This window comes from Quercus robur, chromosome 12 (genome assembly GCF_932294415.1).
Source record: "Quercus robur chromosome 12, dhQueRobu3.1, whole genome shotgun sequence".
Lineage (NCBI taxonomy): Eukaryota > Viridiplantae > Streptophyta > Magnoliopsida > Fagales > Fagaceae > Quercus > Quercus robur.
The window spans coordinates 1,474,839-1,495,774 of NC_065545.1; the positions used below are offsets into that span (position 1 = coordinate 1,474,839).

Sequence of the window (20,936 nt, forward strand, 5' to 3'; positions counted from 1 at the left end):
CCTCACTTTCCTGATCATGTGTTGAGATTGAAGAAAGCTCTTTATGGCTTAAAACAAGCACTTAGAGCTTGGTATGATCGGCTTACACATTACCTCCTAGATAGAGGATTCAAAAGGGGATATGCCGACCGAATTTTGTTTGTCAAAAATGATGAAGATTATCTCTTTGTGGCATAAGTTTATGTTGATGACATAGTGTTTGGGGCTACCATTGATGATCGTGCTATTGAATTTTCTGAGGAGATGAAGAAGGAATTTGAGATGAGTATGGTGGGGGAACTCACATTTTTCTTGGGTCTTCAAGTCAAACAACAGAAGGAGGGTATATTTGTTTCACAAGAGAAGTATGCCAAAAATATTGTCAAAAAGTTCGGACTAGACTCCAAAAAACATGCCTTCACTCCCATGAACTCATCTACTAAACTGAATGTTGATTCTTCTGGAGTAGAAGTAAGTCCTACCTTATATAGGAGTATCATTGGGAGTTTACTCTATCTTACAGCTAGTAGACTGGACATTGCATTCAGTGTTGGTGTTTATGCCAAATATCAAGCTAATCCAAAGGAATCTCACCTGACTGCAGTTAAGCGAATCATTCGATATGTTAATGGAACTTCAAACTATGGTCTGTGGTATTCAAAAGACTCAAATGTTTGTCTTACCGGGTATTCAGATGCTGACTGGGCTGGTAGTGTAGACGATCGGAAGAGTACTTCAGGAGGCTGTTTCTACCTTGGTAACAATCTTGTCTCGTGGATAAGCAAGAAACAAAATTTCGTGTCTCTATCTACTGCTGAAGCAGAATACATTACTGCTGGAAGTTGCTGCACTCAGCTTCTCTGGATGAAGAAATTACTTCATGATTATGGAATTCCTCAAGAGACAATGTGTGTCTTTTGTGACAACATCAGTGCCATCAATCTTTCCAAGAATCCTATCTAGCATTCAAAATCTAAACACATAGAGATACGTTACCATTTCATTCGAGATCTGGTAGAGGAAAAAGTTGTGTGTCTTGAGTTCATACACACCGACAATCAAAAGGCGGACATCTTCACCAAGCCTCTCGATGGTCCACGGTTTGAATCACTCTGTAAGACCATTGGTGTTGGTACAATTCCTTGACTCTCTTGTGTGTTGTGTGCTTCACGTATTTATGATTTGATAAGTTTGCTTGTGTTGGGGCACAGACTACTCTGTTGGCTTTTTATGCAGCATGATTTTGTTTGTTTGTCTATTTGTGCATTCTTTTGGTTTTCTTTTTGTTTTTGATCAATCTTTTTCTTCTTGTGTCAAAAATCCAAAAATCCCCATAAAAATTAGAAAATCAAAAAGTTTGATTGACATTGTTGAGTTTTTGTCTCAAAACTTGTTTTGCCTTGTACCTTTGTGCTAATAGCTTTGTACATTTTCGAGCATAGCTTGTCTCTTTGCACTCTTATCACTGTGGGAGAAATCTTGAAATCTATGTGATTGTTGTAAATAGATCTTCAAACTTGTCATGAATGATTAGTGAATGGTTATGATGATCTTGAGACATGCATAGACTTGTGTCTATATATCTTCCCACTCTTTATTTTTGTTTTTGCTATAAAGAGCTCATCAAATGTAAATCTCTAAATGAAAAGAGATATTGAGCTGCAAAAGCCTGTCGCACACACTAGTATTCGACTAGGAAAAAGGGAAAGCGACCAAAAATTAAAGTGAAAGTTTATTCAAACAGCCAAAGGCTATCTTATCAAGGTGAAATATCTATTATCACTCTCACAATAAGAGGTGATTTTCTCGAAAGGATCAAAATGATCAAATGTTATGATTGAAAGTGCAATCAAATGTAAAGCTCCAAGATATGTTATCAAGTTTTGTGGGAGGTCATATATACATATTTCTATAATTGATATGGATCACTTAATCTAGTGCTAATTGTGTATGCATTGGTTGAATTGATCATTGAAGTTTCACATTAGACTAAGGACTATCTCATTGTTGATATCCACACACAACACACAAGTCTATGTTCAATAAATGTCATATTCATTTGTGTGATTGCACTTGATGAAATATGTTTTTACATGCTCAATATTTGTTAATTCAAACACAAAAAGATTTTTGAGTGTTTTAGGTGTTTTTGGAAAGTATTTTGTTCTAAAAATCTAAAAATTTCATAAATTCATTTTTGCCCTGTTTTGGCGACTCAGTCGCGGGTAAGTCAAGTTACGGGCCTCAGTCGCGAGTTCGCGGGTCATTTTTGGCGACTTGGTCGCGAGTGGATGGTCCAGTCGCGAGGGTTACTTAGAGATTTTCGCGGCTCATCTCTCGACTTCCTCGCGGGTATACCTTCCAGTTGCGAAAAACACTTAGAAAATTTTTTCAAAATTTTGTCTTTGAGTGTTTTGGCGGCTTCACTTGGCGACTCACTTCAGTCGCGAAAAACGCGTGTTTGGCAAAAATATGAGCAGTTTTTAAATCTTTTTCAGTTTTCCCTCGAAATTTTGTGACTATTCATCTTCTCTCTCAACTGTCTCCTTCACAAACACTCCGTGCACCCATTTTCAAACTTCATTGTTACTTCCTTTTAGCTCAAAATCTTCAAGAAACAGGTATGGGTTTTCTTTCTTGAACTCTATTTTACTTGATTTTGTGTTTTTCCCTTTGGATTATTAGCATTTGTTTATGTTTTTGAGATGGGTGTTTGTTTCAGATATTACTCTTTGTCCATGCTTAGCCTGTGGAAGCTATTGATTTAGTTTAATCTTTATTAAGTTGTTGGTTTTGTTCTTCATCATGTGCTTAGCTAGGGTTTGTTATTGGTTGGTTTCTCATCTTGTCTGATCTTTTGTTGATGTGTTGATTCAAAATGTTCCTGTGTTGGCTGTGAGTTTTACTATGCTGATTGTGTGGTTTTAATCTGACCTACTCTAATGTGTAGCTACATTTGGGTCATTTTTGTCCCTCATTGCTATTTTCTGGACATTTCCATCTAGATTTTAGGGTTTCTTCATTATCCCTAAATTGACACTAACCCACTGCTAATAATGTCTGTTGGATTGTGTTCTTTCTTTTCCTCTATTCATGATTCAGACTGGAAATGTCACCATTCAAGAAAGCAGCTGTGAAAGGAGGCAGTTCCAAAGGGAAGGAACATGTCATTGATGTTGATGACTACTCACCTCAAACAAAAGGAACTCGTTCTTCATCAAAAAGATTCGATCCCAACAAGTTCAGATCCTATGCTGCCTATCAGTCTCATGAGAATTATTTCCGAAATGCTACACCATTACTAGAAAGACCTGTTGATCAATCATCACTTCATGACACAGACATTCCGAAATGGTTTGCTCATAAGGATTGGAATTACCTTCACTCTGATCTGGATGATGCGTATGAAGATTTGGTAAAGGAATTTTATGCCAATGCGATTATGGAAGAAGATGAACATAAGTGCTGGGTTAGGAAAAAGAGTTTTTCAGTCTCTCCTGCATATTTGGCAGAGATCCTTCACATCAACCGACCAATGCTTTGACACTCACCGGTTTATGATGATCTTTGTCCTGATGAGGAACTTCTCAAGGAGGGTCTTGGACAAGATTTGGAATTCTCATCCAATGGGAACTCCGTCAGTGTTTCCTCTCTTCCTCCAAAACTGAGAGTGCTTACCATTGTGATGTTTCACAATTTGTACCCCTTATCAAGCACTGGGTATATGAACCTCGGACGTGCTTTGTTTCTTCATGATCTAATCTTTGATGTAGAAATTGACATCTGTGCTCGTATATTTCATGTTCTGCGCAAAACGGTTCTACGAACTGATTCCCGAACGTGCATTCCCTTCTGCTGTCTCATTTCAAGGATCTTGAAGCTCAAAGGAATTTATCCAACAGCAGATGAATCTCCTCTCTCAAAACCGAGTCCAATCAACATGCGTACACTCAATGCAAGCATTGGACATAGTCGGAAGAGAGCCAAACTGGAAACTTCCACATCTCACAGTGGCTCTCATTTCGACACTCTCTCCCTTGATGAAAAACTTGATCACATTGTATCCTCTGTACACGAGTTGAATACAAAGATGTCTGGACTCACATCTACTCTACACCATCACAGCACTCGATGGGATATGAAGTTTACCTCACTTCAAACTCAATTAGATCAGATTCAGCGAAGGCTAGAAGAGAATGTATGGCCTATTCCATGACAAAAAGGGGGAGTGATAGCCTGATCAGAGGGGGAGGATATTACCTAAGGGGGAGTGTTTCTGCATTCTTCTTCAGTTTAAGTTGTTGTATTTTCTTCAGTTTAAGTTGTTATATTATGCTTTGTACCCGTGTGCTTATGTAAGCTTTTAGGGTTATGTTTTATGCATATTTGTAGGCTTTATGGTTTGTACCTTGCTTAATGCAGCATTTTATGCTTTGTTTAAATCAGTACTTCTATCTAAATATTTTGCATTTTGTTTTAAGTACTGTCACTCTTGTGCCCTTGTAGGATTGTTCCTAGATGCATATACTTAGTGTATTATGCATTGGTTGAGTGTTATGCATACAAGTAACTTGCTTTGATCATGTTAACTTGTATGTTCAAGTGTTCATTCCAAGTGTGAATGAGCACTGTGATCACTATCTTGTGGTGATTACTTGATTGATCAAGCCATGATTTGATACTTCACTTCATCCTTGCTTGATCACTTTAAGCCTGTTTCATATGCATTTCATACTTTTCTACATACAATGATCATGATGTATTGTTGTGTTTTAGGAGTTTCATGTTCTTATGATTCAAGTGCTTCACAGCTTCTAGAGTTAGGTGTGAGTGAGTTTTGTTCAACTGTTCCCAACTCACATGTTAAGTCTAGAGTCTGTTTTAGGGTTTTGTCACGGAATAGCCAAAGGGGGAGATTGTAAGGTTGAATTTAATCAACCATTTTATTGGCTTTATTCCGTGCCAAATTTACTTGTATTTCAGCATTTAGTAACCCTGTATTTAGGTGGGTTTTGTTGTAAGGGTAGTGAGTGAGATAGAGTATTGATTGCTCAAGAGTGTGCAAGAAAACAGAGAATCGCGGCTTGATCTCGCGGGTGGCTCGCGGCTGCAAGCCGCCAGACGCAGCACACGTGCCAAGCATGCCAGAAGGTGAACAATCATGCTAGCTGGAGCACTACAGGACAAAACAAGACAACTGGCTATACGGTTATATCGCGACTGGAACTCGCGACTTAGTCAAGTCGCGAGGCCAACCGCGAGCCACCCCTATTTTGTAAAACCTGACGTTTCACATTCCTCTCTCACTCCAGTATAAATACCCCTTATACCCACAAATGAAAGAGAGATTCTAGAGAGAATTTGAGAGAGAAACCCTAAAGAAAAACAAGATTGATTCACCTACAATCTATACATTAGAGTTTCTTCAAATTCCTCAACTCTCTTCCTCTCCATTGTCAAATCCTTGAGAGGCATTTTACCAAAAACCTTGTTCTCACCATATTCATCACTGTGAGAGGGCTGTTTGGTTTTTTGGAAAGCAGTTAGGAAGGAACCAATCTACATTGGTTGATGCTACGGTCTAGTAGCAGAATCTGGAAAGTTAGAAAAGAAAAAGGTTCGGCGTAACCTCGTTGGAGCAAGAAGCTTGGAGGGCTTAGGTGCACTGGGTAGATTAGGCTTGGAGGGTCTATTGCTGTCCATGTATCCCAACTACATTTTCTAGTGGATTTTTTACCGCTTGGAGGACGGCGGAGAGGTTTTACGCCGAGGGCTTCGGTTTCCTCTTCAATAACACATCGTGTGTTGTCTTTGTGTTTGCATCTTCATTCCTTTTTATCTTTGCCTTTTATTATCTGCTGTGGGTTGTGATTTTAATTTGGCTTAGATAGTTTTACCAATTCTATATTATAGCTTATGTTCATTTTCCGCACACTAGTTGTTTGACATATAGCTTGAATTGGTCAATTTGTAAATTGGGGGTCTAAACGTTCAAGGGTGTTTATACACATATTTGAACTTTCAACATCTTTTGAGCCATGGGCAATAACTAAGTGCAAGACTGTTTCCCTTGACATCGCCATCACCTTGTGAGCCTGATCAAAATGTACCCGATATATGCTGACAACGTCAGCCCACTGCCGGGACCTGATTTTTCTGTATATTTTTTTTTTTCGAAATTGATTGTTTCTTCAAAATTGTCTGTAATTTTTTTCAAATTTTCAAGAGTAGTTGAAGGACTAAACACCCTGGAGAACATACTTCTATTTTATGCAGAAGGTATGTTTATGGAGCTCACATTACCAGAACTGTCTATCAATTTTTATAGTATCAAGTATCAACAAAGCCCAATGATCTTGGCACAGGAAAAAAAAAGAAATGAACAAGGAAAAGAGAAAGAAAAAGAAAAAGTGGATAATTAATTATTCCATGTTGGGAACTTGTAGTGCTACTATTATATTAGGTAATTATTTGGTACTCCCAGAGTATTATAAATGCGTACTCTTCTCTCTCACATAACTGTGAGTCTCACTAATTAAATTTATAATAAGACCCACAATTCATGTAAGAGGAGGAAGTATGCATTTATGATATTCTTAAAGTATTCAATAATTTTCCTTACCTACCACATGTGCTGTGAATTGAGATGGCAAAGGCCCTAATGTTCTTTTAGTGCTAATAAATACCTCTTATTAAAGAAAAAAATCCATATTAATTAACGTAACAAGCAAATGAAAATCAACATAAAAACAATCAAATGCACGGTGTTATGATTATATTGAGATACAATTGATGTTGGACTAGCCTTCTTCTTCTTCTTATTATTATTATTATTTGCTTCTTGGAATTTTTGAATTGTTATAATCTTTATCTGATCCAAGTTCCAACTTCTAAATTCTATCTTGTACTCCAAAATATATAAGCAGAATATAAACAATACTATGACTTTGTGAGAGTTACATTTCATTCAACCTACTGTTTTTCAATCAAATGGAACCTTGTCTTTGAAAAAGCGAAAGACTAAAGAGGGAACATTAACAAGTTAAATGAGAAAGCATTAATGGGATCATCAATTGTGCATATCTTTAAGGAAACGATTGAAATGGGAGATATGAACATGCACGCAATAATTGTAGAAAGGCCAATATAATGGTGTTATCATGTTATGTACATCAGTTCCAAAAAAATGTAGACTGTCCAACAAGGACAACCCTGCCTGCAGACCAGAATAGCAGGCCTGAGCATCCACGTCCGACACCAAATACGGGAGAACCACTTAAAAGAAAATCTCAGGATACACCACTGAGAATCACGACCTTAGTTTGGTGAAAATTCTTCACTCCTCTGAGGATGGTTATAGCAGTCACCTAATATCCAGTACTGCCACAATAAAGAATGGTTGAAACCACCATACATCCTTAGTGTAATAGTCACTTCACAAGTATAAGTACTTGTGGAGTGTGGGAGGTAAGAGTCAAAATTCAAGTTTCTAGAAAAGAACTTCATACACATATATACTAAGATTAGACTAGAGTAGAATTTCTATATTGTAAAAAATAAATAAATAAAAAAAGCTGAAATTAAGGAAATACAAAAAAAAATAGTAATTATCTTTTTTTTTTTTTTTTTTTCCTTTACAATCAAAAAAGTAATAATAATTAAATATCGACAACAATTCCATATAAGGAGTGACTCCAATATAATATAGGTGACATATATATAGAATCAATGTCTAGCTTCACAAGTATAAGTACTTGTGGAATGTGGGAGGTAAGGGTCAAAATTCAAGTTTCCAGAAAAGAACTTCATACACATATATACTAAGATTAGACTAGAGTAGAATTTCTATCTTGTAAAAAATAAATAAATAAAAAAAGCTGAAATTAAGGAAATACGAAAAAAAAAATAGTAATTATCTTTTTTTTTTTTTTTTTTTTTTTTTTTGCTTTTACAATCGAAAAAGTAATAATAATTAAATATCGACAACAGTTCCATATAAGGAGTGACTCCAATATAATATAGGTGACATATATATAGAACAACTAGAATCAATGTCTAGCTTCTCAGCAAAAAAACAAAGAATCTATGTCTGGCTCCTCAGCAAAAAATAAGAATCTATGTCTGGCTAGTTGTTTCTCAAAAAAAGAGAAAGAAAAAAAAAAAAAAAAAAGAATCAATGTCTAGTTACATTCTATAATCATATTTTCCCCTAATTTAAGCATTGGATCTATTTAGAGCAGTGTTACACTAGTAACATTTCTTGTTGTTAGTACTTAGTAGGCGTCTCCCGGATTAGTTCGTGTGTAATGAACTGCTTCAACAGGAAAAAACCGTGGCAAGCACGGTTTCTTTGTCATCTTTTGAACAAGAACTTAGCTTTTTCCTTTGTCTATACCAAACCAAAAAAAAAAAAAGAATAAAACCTTGCATTAAAAAAGAGAGAGGGCCAGAGGGGGACAAAAATAAAAAAGAAAAGAAAAGAGTTTCTCAAAAAAAAAGAAAAAAAAAAAGAAAAGAAGGAATATGTTAGCTTAAATGGGAACACACGCAATGCTAATGGTGGGAGTGATGTCAGATGTAGTACCTAGGGTATTACACCTAATACAATAGTAATAAACGGTTGAGAGAGGGCTAGAGGGGCACAAAAATAAAAAATAAAAGAAGGAATATGTTAGCTTAAATGGGAATACACGTAATGCTAAAGGTGGGATTGAGATCAGGTGCAGTACCTAGTGTAATGAACTGCTTCAACAGGAAAAAACTGTGGCTAGCATGGTTTCTTTGTCATCTTCTGAACAAGAATTTAGCTTTTTCTTTTGTCTATACCAAACCCAAAAAAAAAATAAAAAAAAAAGGAATAGAACCTTGCATTAAAAAAGAGAGAGAGCCAAAGGGGGACAAAAAGAAAAAAGAAAAGAAGGAATATGTTAGTTTAAATACACACGCAATGCTAATAGTGGGATTGAGATCAGGTGCAATACTTAGGGTATTGCGCCTGATGTAATAGTAATGAATGGTCGAGAAGTAACTTTCAATCTCAACTATTAAATTAAAAAAATATTTAAAAAAAAGTTAAAATTAAAATTAAAAAGTTAAAAATGTAAAAATATTTGTGAAGAAAATGGTATAATTGCATGGTGCAATTTAGCAATTGCACCTTATCTCAATCCGCTAATGATGCATAGTTTAAGAAAAGAATATAGGCTAATTAATGAGTTGTACTTGTACGTACCATTACCCCCAAAACTAATAAAAGTAAATGACTTGCATGTATAAGTATTCCTTAGTCAAATAACCCTTTCCTAATTGCATTCATTCTTAGCAGTAGATGTAACACCCCAAGCCTTTTTTTTAAGCAAATTATAGATGTGAATAATACCTCAAATGAATTTTATTTTTCTTTAAGGTGGTAAACTATTTTTGCAAGGGTCTTTTGAATATCTAAAGCATATAATGGCATTTTTGTGATTTGTGGTAATGAGCTTGGTGAAAATTAAGGAAGTGAAGAAATCTATGTAACGTCCCGTCAGTCTTAAAAAAAAAAAAAGTCAAGGTTAGATTTTTTTGGTTTCCCACGTGCCAAGCCCTACCTAACCCCACTACTCACCTCACAATCACTCTACCTTATATTCTTTGGCCGGCTCACTCCTTGCTTCTCTTTTCTTTCTTTTTCTTCTTTTTCATTTTCGGTAGAACACTCTCTACTCTCATCCTCTCCACCGGCACTTCCACACCACCACCATCACCATTTCCACCATCATTTTTTCCGGCAAGATCACTGGAAAATCTTTGGGAACCTATAAACACCTTCACATCCTTTTTTTGAGGTAAAAATTTCTCATCTTTTTGGTGGGTTTTGCACTTTTGCTTGAGGTTATTTTTATCAAAGTTTTAATAATGATACTCATATGATTTATGAGCATAGGAAGTGATATTTATGTGTTTTTATGTATGGGTTTTGTATTGGTGGGATTATTTGATGAGTGGGTATATGGTTTGTGCTAATGATGACTACCTAAGATTTATTTATGGTGGAAAATTTAGGAGTTTTAAGTTATAACATGTGATGGTTGGTAAATTTAATTTTTCCATTGCCATTGGGTTTATTTGGAGTTAGTTGAAGTTCTAAATTTCTTATCTTAGAGGATATATTGATTTTGCTTTCATGGGTCTTTTAATGATGTAGAGTAAATTTTATGGAAGCTAGTCATGATGTTGGAGATGATATTGAATGAGTTAAATTTATAAATTGAAGTCTATGCCTTGTGAATTAATTTGTTGAGAAACTTTGGAAGAGGAATATGTTATTGATGAGGTTAAATGCTAGGCTTGCCTAATTAAATGCATATTTGGCAATTCCTAAATTGTAGCTAGATACAATTTTAAGCTTTATGCTTATTGTGTTAGGTTTGCTTGATATTGTTGAGGTTCTAGCTAATCTCCTTTGGAGCTTGAAAAATTAGGCTTTTGCGGTTGCGAGGTAAGTATCTTTTTAATGGGATTTTTGGAAAATAATCATGTTGCATAAATATTATTTTTGGGTCAAACACATTTTTGAAAATTAATGGTGGAACTATGTTTTTCTAAAAGGTGTTGTGTTGTGACCCTATTATTTATGATTATATATGAAAATGCATCATATTTGGTATTGCATTTGGGGAAATACATGAATTGTTGATATGAAAAAATGAGCATCTTTTATTTAATCCTTGATAAGAAAATCATTGATTTTATGGTGTATTGAAAAATTTAAAGATGCTTATCTTGTCTTGTATTATTTAAGAAATTGATAGAAAATTTCTTGACAAGAATGAAGTTGAAAACCTTACAAACTTGTAGAAGTTAGATTATTTAAGGTTTTCTGAAACTACTTGGATATGAGCTATGCGTTTCAAGGTAATGTAACATGTGAGTTTATGTGGTTTTAACACCATGCCATGTGTGATTTCCCAGTGATCACCCGATTTGGTTTCCATAGTCTTTGTGACAATGGAATCAAATCTAGGTCAGTACTCTTTCACTTTGGATGACGCGTTCTTCCCTGTTGCCCATGGGGGGAAGAGGTTCCTCAATTGTGTGTGGGTGAGGCTGTTGCCCATGGGGCCAAGAGACCATATGCAAGAGAGGTCATATTTAACGCGCTCTCTCTGCTGCCCATGGGGGGAGAGAAAAACCTTGAGGGTATGGGTGAGGCTGCTGTCCATGGGGCCAAGAGTCTGCATACCAGAGAGGACAATATCATGCCAGTTGTGAATGGGTGGATCCCCTGATCGGTCTATGTGGTAGTGTGGTATATCTATGATAATTTACCCTATGTTAGATATTATGGTTTTGGAAATTATTTTGTTGGTGCTCACAGATTATAGTATACAGTTTCAAGGTATTTACTTTGAGAAACTTTGTGTTTCATTATTCAATCATTTTTGTCATTTCATATTATTATTATTGAAGATGAAACTTGCATTTCCCCCACCCCCATTAATTATGCTACTTACTGGGCTTTAGCTCATCCCAATCTTTCACAGTCTTACAAATTAATTAGCTATATCATGGGAATGGATCTTGCCTTATCGGTAATGATTGGAGTTTTATGCTGACTTGGGAGACTTACATTACTAATGGTTGGTGACTCGATCTTGCTATGTTCAATGAGACCTTAATCAATTCTATTGGAGGTTGGTCACTTGAGGTTTGTTAGTCTTAGGCTGGTAGGCCTAGACTCGATATTAAGATTCCTTATCCTTGATAAGATTGTGATTTTGTGTAATCCAAGAGTTTTGTAATATAATTCAAGTATTATGTGGAAGCACATGATTTTTAGTTATTGTTCGTAAATGTGTTATAGAGCTCTGACTTGTAATGTGGAGATTTATGGTTATATATTCTTATCATGTGGAAATGAAAGGAAAATAAAGATTTCCTATAGTTTGGTTGTCCAAAAAAAAAAAAAAAATCTACAGGTACCTTTGGGATGTATTTCTCATGCTTTGGACCCTTTTGGGTTTGGGGCATGACAACCTAAGGGTAGAGTGGTAAATGTTTCCTCAAGATATTTGTAGTTAATGGTCCACAATGATCAGCACATCCCCTCCTTGGATCCACACGGTTCTCTCCCTCTTCTTGTGTCCTTCTCTAGCTTCTTCTTCTCTTCTCGTTTTCTCTACCCCATGGCTGACCCATTGCAAGCTTTCTCTACTCTAAACCACCCATTATCACCACTTAAACAACCTAAACCACAATAGTACGGCTCCATTTTAATGGAGGTAGCAAGTGTTCTCCTGGAGTTGTTGAAACAGTGGTGTAAAGGTGAAATTTTTTTGGATTTACTTTCTTATCGTTTTGGTTATGGTCTAAAGCTTGTGTAGAGTCAATCTCTTGGGTGGGGATATTATTTTGATATGGGTATTTCTCCTTCATGATGTTTAAAAAGTGGGTAATGCAAGCTTCAGATATGGGTTGTGTGAGATGTTTCTTTTGCTTTTGTACGGTTTATGGTTTTGTATGATTTTTGCTAAACTTTGTTTTGTGGTTGCTTGTTGTGTTAATTTCTTAAAATTCTGGTGTCTATGTATTGTACCAATGATAAAATGGTTTGTTGAGGATGGACACACGATATTTCTCGAAAGGGGATAGGAAGTTTGGTGTTCAAAAGACCATTTGACCGTACTTAATCTGTTTTATGTTGAAACTCTGCACACATTTTAGTTAAAAGTTCATAATAACTACCATAGATTGAATCTGGAAGCCTTAGATGGCTATAATGAAAGCTAATACACATATCTTTTACTTGATTCAAGTCTCAAAGCATTTTGGCTAGTATAATAATTATAATGATTTTTCTTTTGGGACTGTAAATCTGTACCTAGCAGATTTGAGTAAGCTGAATTACGTGATTTTTAATAAATTACAGAAAAATCGTTTTGGGCTGAATTTTCTGTGGTACATTTTATACATATAGCGGAATGTTCCCGTAAAGTTTTGAATTAATTGGATAACTTTTCACTGACCAAATAATTTTTACAAATGGCTGCCGTGTTATGTACTGAATCTAAAAGCAAGACTAAAACGCTGAGAAATTGTGGAATTAATCCCAAACTTCGGTTGATCTTATTTTGGCTTAAATATATTATTTAGTACTCAAAAAGATTCATGAGTATGTTATATTATCTTATGATGCACATTTTTGCAGTAGTGAATTTAAAATGTTTTGGTTGTGCCAGCACTATGAGTTTCTTGGATGCTTGTTTGGTTCCTGCTTGAGAAGGGTACTTGTCTTAGGATGGGTAAGCTAGAATTTAGGACCTTTGGTTTGATTTTAGGGTATTGTTACGATTTGAGGAGATAAGTGTGATGGTACTTTTTGAAAGGTCTTGTTATTGATAGGTTTGATCATTGTGTTTCTAGGTTCCGATATTCTTGGTGATGGAACTAGTAACTAGATTGGTTGAATGTGGAGCCCGGTTGAGGTAAATTTGAATTGGACTATTGAGGTAAGTAACTTTTTAATGAGATTTTTGGAAAATAATCATGTTGCATAAACATTATTTTTGGGTCAAACATATTTTGGAAAATTAATGGTGGAACTATGTTTTTCTAAAAGGTGTTGTGTTGTGACCCTACTATATATGATTATATATGAAAATGCATCATATTTGGAATTGCATTTGGGGAAATGTATGAATTGTTGATATGGAAAAATGAGCATATTTTATTTAATCTTTGATAAGAAAATCATTGATTTTATGGTATATTGACAAATTTAAAGATGCTTATCTTGTCTTGTTATGTGGGAAATTGATAGAAAATATTTTGACAAGAATGAAATTGAAAACCTTACAAACTTTGTGGAAGTTAAATTATTTAAGGTTTTTCTGAAACTACCTGGATATGAACTATGTGTTTCAAAGTAATATAACTTGTGAGTTGTTTTGACACCATGCCATGTGTGATTTCCCGGTGATCACCCAATTTGGTTTCCTTGGTCTTTGTGACAACGGAATCAGATCTAGGTCAGTGCCCTTTCATTTTGGATGACGAGTTCTTCCCTGCTGCCCATGGGGGGAAGAGTTTCCTTGATTGTGTGTGGGTGAGGCTGTTGTCCATGGGGCCAAGAGACCACATGCAAGAGAGGTCCTATTTGACGTGCTCTCTTTGCTGCCCATGGGGGGAGAGAAAAACCTTGAGGGTATGGGTGAGGCTGCTGTCCATGAGTCCAAGAGTCTGCATACCAGAAAGGACAATATCATGTTTGTTGTGAATGTGTGGATCTCCTGACTGGTCTATGTGGTAGCATGGTAGATTTGTGATAAAATTACCGTATGTAGATTTTATGGTTTTGGAAATTATATTGTTAGTGCTCATAGATTATAATATACAGTTTCATGGTATTATTTTGAGAAACTTTGTGTTTCATCATTTAATCATTCTTGTTACATTATTACAAAAAAAAAAAAAAAAAAAAAAAAAAATGATCTTGCAGTATTCATATAGCAATTTCCCAAACTAAAACATGTTTTGCAAATTGTTTATAATCATGAAACTTGCATTTCCCTCACCCCCATTAATTATGCTACTTACTGGGCTTTAGCTCATCCCACTTTCCAACAGTTTTTCAGATAAATTTGCTATACCTCGGGCATGGAGCTTGTTTTATTGGTGGTGATTGGAGCATTATGCTAAGTGAGAGATTTATGCTATGATTGGTTGGTGACTCAATCTTGCAAAGTTCAACGAGATCATAATCAATTCTATTGGAGGTTTGATACTTAAGGTCTGTTAGCCTTGGGTGTGGTAGGCCTGGATTTTCTATTGAGGTTGCATACCTTAGAGAGGATCATGACTTTGTGTTTATTTTATTTGGAACATTGGATCGTTAAGTGTATTTGGAGTCACATGATTGTAGTTTGTATTGCTTGTAAATGTGTCATAGAGCTCTGACTTGTATTGTGGATAAATCAATATATCTATTTATTTTATCAAATGGAAGGAAAAAAAAAAAATCTCCTACGTTCTCGCTTTTAATGGTTCTTCCCTCACGCTTTGGACTCTTTTGGGTTTGGGGCGTGACAATAGAGCCATGATTTAACCTTATGGAAACAAAATTTTATACACAAGTATATATGCATATGTACTTGAACACACACAAATATATAGATTGTTTGAGATGAATATGAAATATAAAAAGTCATTTGGGTATATATTAATGAAGTCAAAATTCAGTTATGAATGAAAAGCTTTATTTGTTATGATTATCCTTCTTCTTCTTTTTTAATATTTATTACACAAATTTTGATGAAGGAATAAAATAATACATAAAAAATTATTTATTTCCTTTGTTAAAACTCTAACTTAATTTTTCATTTTCCCTATTTTCCTTTAATTTTTATATGTTTTGAACCTTAAAACACTAATAAAATATGAAACACTTTCTTTCTTTTTTGAATGCATTTTGGGATATAAAAAAATTAGTGTATTGATTAAAAGTATGTTAAAAATTTAATATATGAATAAGAAATTTATTAAAGAAATTTAACAAAAACAAAAAGAAAATAAAAAATCTAATTAAAATCGCCAAGGGGACAAAAGTTGTAAGATATCCCCTCCCATTTAAATAAATCAGTTTCCTCTAATTTTCAGCCACATGTGACATTATTTGATATATATTTGTGGTTTAGAGCATTCCATTCCAATCTAATTATGCAAAAAATATATATTCAGTCCACTTTGGTCCTATTCAGTCCATTCGGTCTTATTTAGTTTTATTCGATCCACTTTGGTTCTATTCAGTCCTATTTAGTCAACTTTGGTCCTATTCGGTCTTACTCCATCCAATTTGATCTTATTTAGTACACTTCGGTCCATTTTAGTCCTATTTGGTCCACTTTGGTTTTATTCTATCCTATTTGATTCATTTGGTCCTATTCGGTCCTCTTTGGTTCTATTCAGTCCACTTTGATTCTATTTGGTCCCATTCATTATTATTTGGTCCAATTTTGTCCTATTTTGTCCATTTTGGTCTAATTTGGCCCACTTTGGTCCTATTTGGTCCATTCTATTTACTTTAGTCCTATTCGGTCTACATTGTTTCTATTCAGCATATTCTGTCCACTTCGGTCCAATTTGGTCCTATTCAATCCTATTTGGACCATTCTCCTTATTCGGTCCACTTTTGTCTTATTCGGTCTACTTCAGCTGACTTCAGTCCATTCGGTTCAATATGGTTCATTTTGGTATAATTGGGTTCATTTTGGTCTACTTTGGACCATTTTGATCTATTTTGGTCCACTTTTATCCATTCATTACATTTAGTCCATTTTTGTGCACTTACATAATGACAAAAGACAGGTTTGAGTAGAGAGAACCTATTCTAAATCCAAATTTGTTGAAAAAAAATATAGATCTCAAACTTGTAATATTTAAAATCTTAAACATAACATTTATTATTGCTACGTTTCTATTAAGCCACATTAACATAGCTTTTTGGTTTATTTTGGTTTGGCTAAATTTAAGTGAAATTCTTTCTAAACATGGAGGCTTTGAATATACAAATGTAATTTTTAGAGCAAAACTCATTTGTTTTAACGAAATTGTTTTTAAATGAATTGCATGAGGTTGATTATACGCTCAAGTAAAAAAAGAAATATAAATACATACATACATATATTTATTTATATATATAAATATATATATATATATATTATGTGCAAAAATAAATAAATAGATAAATGTTTTACTTTATTGAAATAGAACACACAGTACAAGTCCAACATCAATATTGGTGTAAAAAAGTTTATCAATCAATAACCTGAGCCATCGAACCCTTGAATAAGATTGGAATGTAGATACTAGTTAATCTTCCAAAAGCCAGTGAGGAATATTCATCCTGTATTTACGTTGTGGCACCTTCTTCAAGGTAGCCCAAGCCAAATGAAAGTAGAGCGGAAACACTCCCATAGAAAACAATGTTATCAGCAGGTAGGCCACCAAATACGAGGTGGAAGACACAAATTTTTGTTGATCCTTGAAGATGAAGAAATGTCTAGTTGTGAATGTTAGGTTCTAAAGACTTAGGAACTAATGTATTTAGAACTCTAATGTGTAATGTTGGCAAATCATGATCAAAACAGTTGTTAGTCCTGTTTAGACTTGCTCAAAGCATATGCGTTGTATGTAAAGTTGGAATTGAGTGGCTGCAGAAGTATTAGTGACTTTCGGCCTAGCTCGATCGATCGAAGCTTAGACTTGATCGATCGAATCTCGGGCAGAATTTTTTTTTCTGCAGATTTTTCCAACTCAGCCCTAGCCTATTAAAACGTGTAGGATTTTACGTTTTGCCCTAAGTATAAAAGGCAAACCCTAGCCACGTTTTTGAAGTTGCTCTATTTGCTGTGTGTGTGAATCTCTTGTGAGATCTAGAGGTGGTTGCCTTCACATATGCTTAGGATTATCAAGAAGGAGATTTCATTGAAAGCTTGATGATCATTCAGTTGTTGCAATAAAAGCTTAAAGAAACACAAGCGGGTGTGCTTGTACTTACTGGAGAATCCAAGAAAGAAGGAGTCCGTGGTGTCGGAGCTTGAACGTGGTCGTGTTAGTAAGTTTCTACTGGTGGGTAGCAATAGGATGTTAGTGGTCTAAGTCCTATTGTAAAACTTCGATTATTTCATAGTGGATTCAGGTTTACCTTAAGGATAGCTAGGTTAAATCCTCCTCAGGTTTTTACCGGTTTGGTTTCTTGGGTCATCATATCATTGTGTTAATTATATTTACGCTGCTATGCATGATATGATTGTTTGATTGTGATAACCTAGATCTGGAATTTGGATAAAGTAATAACTTGGCTAATTAGCTAGGTTAATCCAATTGTGTTTTAAGGGGTCTAAAAACACACAAGTGGTATTAGAGCAGGTAGCTCTCTTGTTGTTGATCTTTTAATCTCTGAGTTGATCCTTGACCCCTGTTGTCATGGAACACGGACATTCTCTAGTTATTCCTTCTCACTTTGATGGGAATTGTACGGCATCGAGATCCTAGGCCCATACAGGCCCTGGGCCTAGTCCCATACAGGCCCTGGGCCCAGTCCCACACAGGCCCTGGGCCGAGTCCCATACCGGCCTTGGGCACAGGCCCAGCAGAAAGGTTCAGTTATCCTGCGCCCTTCTTGGAGCTTCCTTAATGTACAAACAAGCGTAGAGTATTGAATTCCAAGAAGTGATCGGTCAAACGTTCCCGGTCAAATATATGAACTGTTCCCGGGAAAATGTGATATTCACAGGGAACTGAGTTGCCGAACATAATCGGTCAAGATGGAGCCAAGTTCCAAGATCATAAATGCTGCACCGCCCTCTCACCTAAACATTCACTTTAATCAGATAATATTGGACCTTCAGTAGCACTAACGGTGGCTGTAATCATAATCTCCCCACTAACCTTGGCTATAAATAGAAGAAAGTTGGGAGAAGAAAGAGTTCAGAAAAATTGAGAGAAAACAGTCAAGGAGAGAGTATCAACTGAGTGTTGCTTTGAGTCTCTCTGCCGAGAACGACCCATTGTAGGAAATCCTTAAGCCCACTACAAATAAATTGTGAGCCCAAGTGATCTAAGGCCCAGAAGTCTTGTACTTGGTTCCTACAGGAATAATTATATTTATTGGAAAGTAAGGATGAAAACATTCTTGAAATCAATTGATGAGAGAGTCTGGAATTCCATTGAATACGAATGGGAGAAGCCCACTATTACTCTTATTAGTGAGTGGCAAACTTCTCAAAAAAAAGTAGCTGCATTCAATAGCAAAGTTATGAATGCTATCTTTAACGCTGTTTCTATGAAGGAATTTAAGAGAATCTCTAATGTTGAGGTTGCTCATACTGCTTGGAATATCCTCCAGACTGTACATGAAGGCACAAAAGCTGTTAAAATCAATAAATTGCAGCAATTAACTTCTAAATTTGAAAGCATTAGAATGTTTGATGATGAATCTTTTAATGAATTATATGCTAAACTTAATGATATTGTTAATTCTGCATATAATTTGGGTGAAATCTATGATCAACCTAAAATTGTTAAGAAGATTCTTAAATCTTTAACTGAAGATTTTAGACCCAAAGTGATTGCCATCACTGAGAGTAAGGATGTGAACTCCATCCCTATTGATGAACTTGTAGGATCTCTTTAATCCTATGAGTTGGACCTACCTAAGAATAGCAAATCCAAATCAATGGCTCTTAAGTCAGTTGATGATGTTGATGTTGGTGGATTTGATGATGAGATCTCTGCTACAGAGATTGCTTACCTTGCCAAGAAATTTAAGAATTTCCTTAGAAACAACAACAGAAGGGCAAGAGATAAGAACATTGCTGAACCTAGAAACTTTAGGAATAATGATCCCACTAAGGTTAACAACACTAACAAACCTAGAGAAAAAGTAGGTCAATCTTCAAATAATTCTATAGGTCCTCAATGTTTTGGATGTCGAGGGTATGGTCACATGAAATCTGAATGTCCTACTTACTTGAAGTCTAAGGGTAAGGCTATAACTGTAACCCTTAGTGATGGTGAAGTTTCTGATGATGAGTCTGGTTGTGACGAGGATGGAAACTTCATTGCTTTCACTGGTACTGCTGTAATCAATGAAAGTGTATCTGCTAAAGAGAACCCTTCTGATGGGGAACTCTCTGAGGATGCAGATCTTTAAGAAGCCTACAATAAATTTTGCAAAGTTGCTGCAAAGAATGCTATGAATGTTGTTAGGTTCTAAAAACTTAGGAACTGATGTATTTAGAACTTTAATGTGTAATGTTGGCAAATCATGATCAAAACAATTGTTAGTTATGTTTTGATTTGCTCAAAGTTGTGTCTTTTATGTAAAGTTGGATTCGAGATGATGTGGAATTGATAGTGCATTTCAGCCTGGTTCGATTGATTGAAGCTTAGGCTCGATCAATCGAAAATTAGGCAGAATGCGTTTTTCTGCAGAATTCCAACTCAGCCCTAATTCATTAAAATGTTTAGGGTTTTATGTTTTTGCCCTAGGTATATAAGGCAAACCCTAGCCTCGTTTTAGATGTTTCTTATATTGCGGTTTGTGTAAATCTCTTGTGAGATCTGTGAGGAGTTTTCCTTTACACAAGCTTAGGGTTATCAAGAAAGGATTTGTTCAAGAACTTGATGATCATTCAGTTGCTGGCATAAGAACTTAAAGAAACACAAGCGAGTGTGCTTGTACTTGCTAGAGAATCCAAGAAAGAAGGAGTCCGTGGTTTCGGAGCTTGCATATGGTCGTGTCAGTAAGTTTCTACTGGTGGGTAGCAATGGGATGTTAGTGGTCTAAGTCCTATTGTAAAATTTCGATTCTTTCATAGTGGATTCAGGTTTACCTTGAGAATAGTTAGGTTAAATCCTCCCTAGGTTTTCACCAGTTTGGTTTCCTGGGTCATCATATCATTGTGTTATTTATATTTCCACTGCTATGCATGATATGATTGTTTGATTGTGATAACCTAGATCTGAAATTTGGACTAAGTAATAACTTGGCTAATTAACTAGGTTAATCCAATTGTGTTTTAAGGGGTCTAAAAATGTACAAGTGGTATCAGAGCAGGTAGCTCTCTTATTGTTGATCTTTTGATAACTAAGCTAATCCTTGACCCTTGTTGTCATGAAACACAGACATTCTCTTGTTATTCCTCCTCACTTTGATAAGAATAATTATGCTTATTGGAAATTAAGGATGAAAACATTGCTGAAATTAATTGATGAAAGAGTCTGGAACTCCGTCGAATACAGATCTGGAATTTGGACTAAGTAATAACTTGGCTAATTAACTAGGTTAATCCAATTGTGTTTTAAGGGGTCTAAAAATGTACAAGTGGTATCAGAGCAGGTAGCTCTCTTGTTGTTGATCTTTTGATAACTAAGCTAATCCTTGACCCCTGTTGTCATGAAACACGGACATTCTC

The 20,936-nt window shown here is 35.4% G+C and overlaps 1 long non-coding RNA gene across 2 annotated transcripts; it reads left to right on the forward strand.

Annotated features, from left to right (window-relative positions):
- Positions 1-9,602: 9,602 nt before the first annotated feature.
- Positions 9,603-14,959, forward strand: LOC126709961 (uncharacterized). 2 transcript variants are annotated; one of them, XR_007649543.1, is made up of 5 exons: positions 9,603-9,806; positions 10,387-10,459; positions 10,933-12,285; positions 13,384-13,469; positions 14,587-14,959. It is a non-coding gene; the product is annotated as an uncharacterized LOC126709961 (long non-coding RNA). The 2 variants fall into 2 exon arrangements; XR_007649544.1 differs by lacking the exon at positions 10,387-10,459.
- The last annotated feature ends 5,977 nt before the right edge of the window (positions 14,960-20,936 follow it).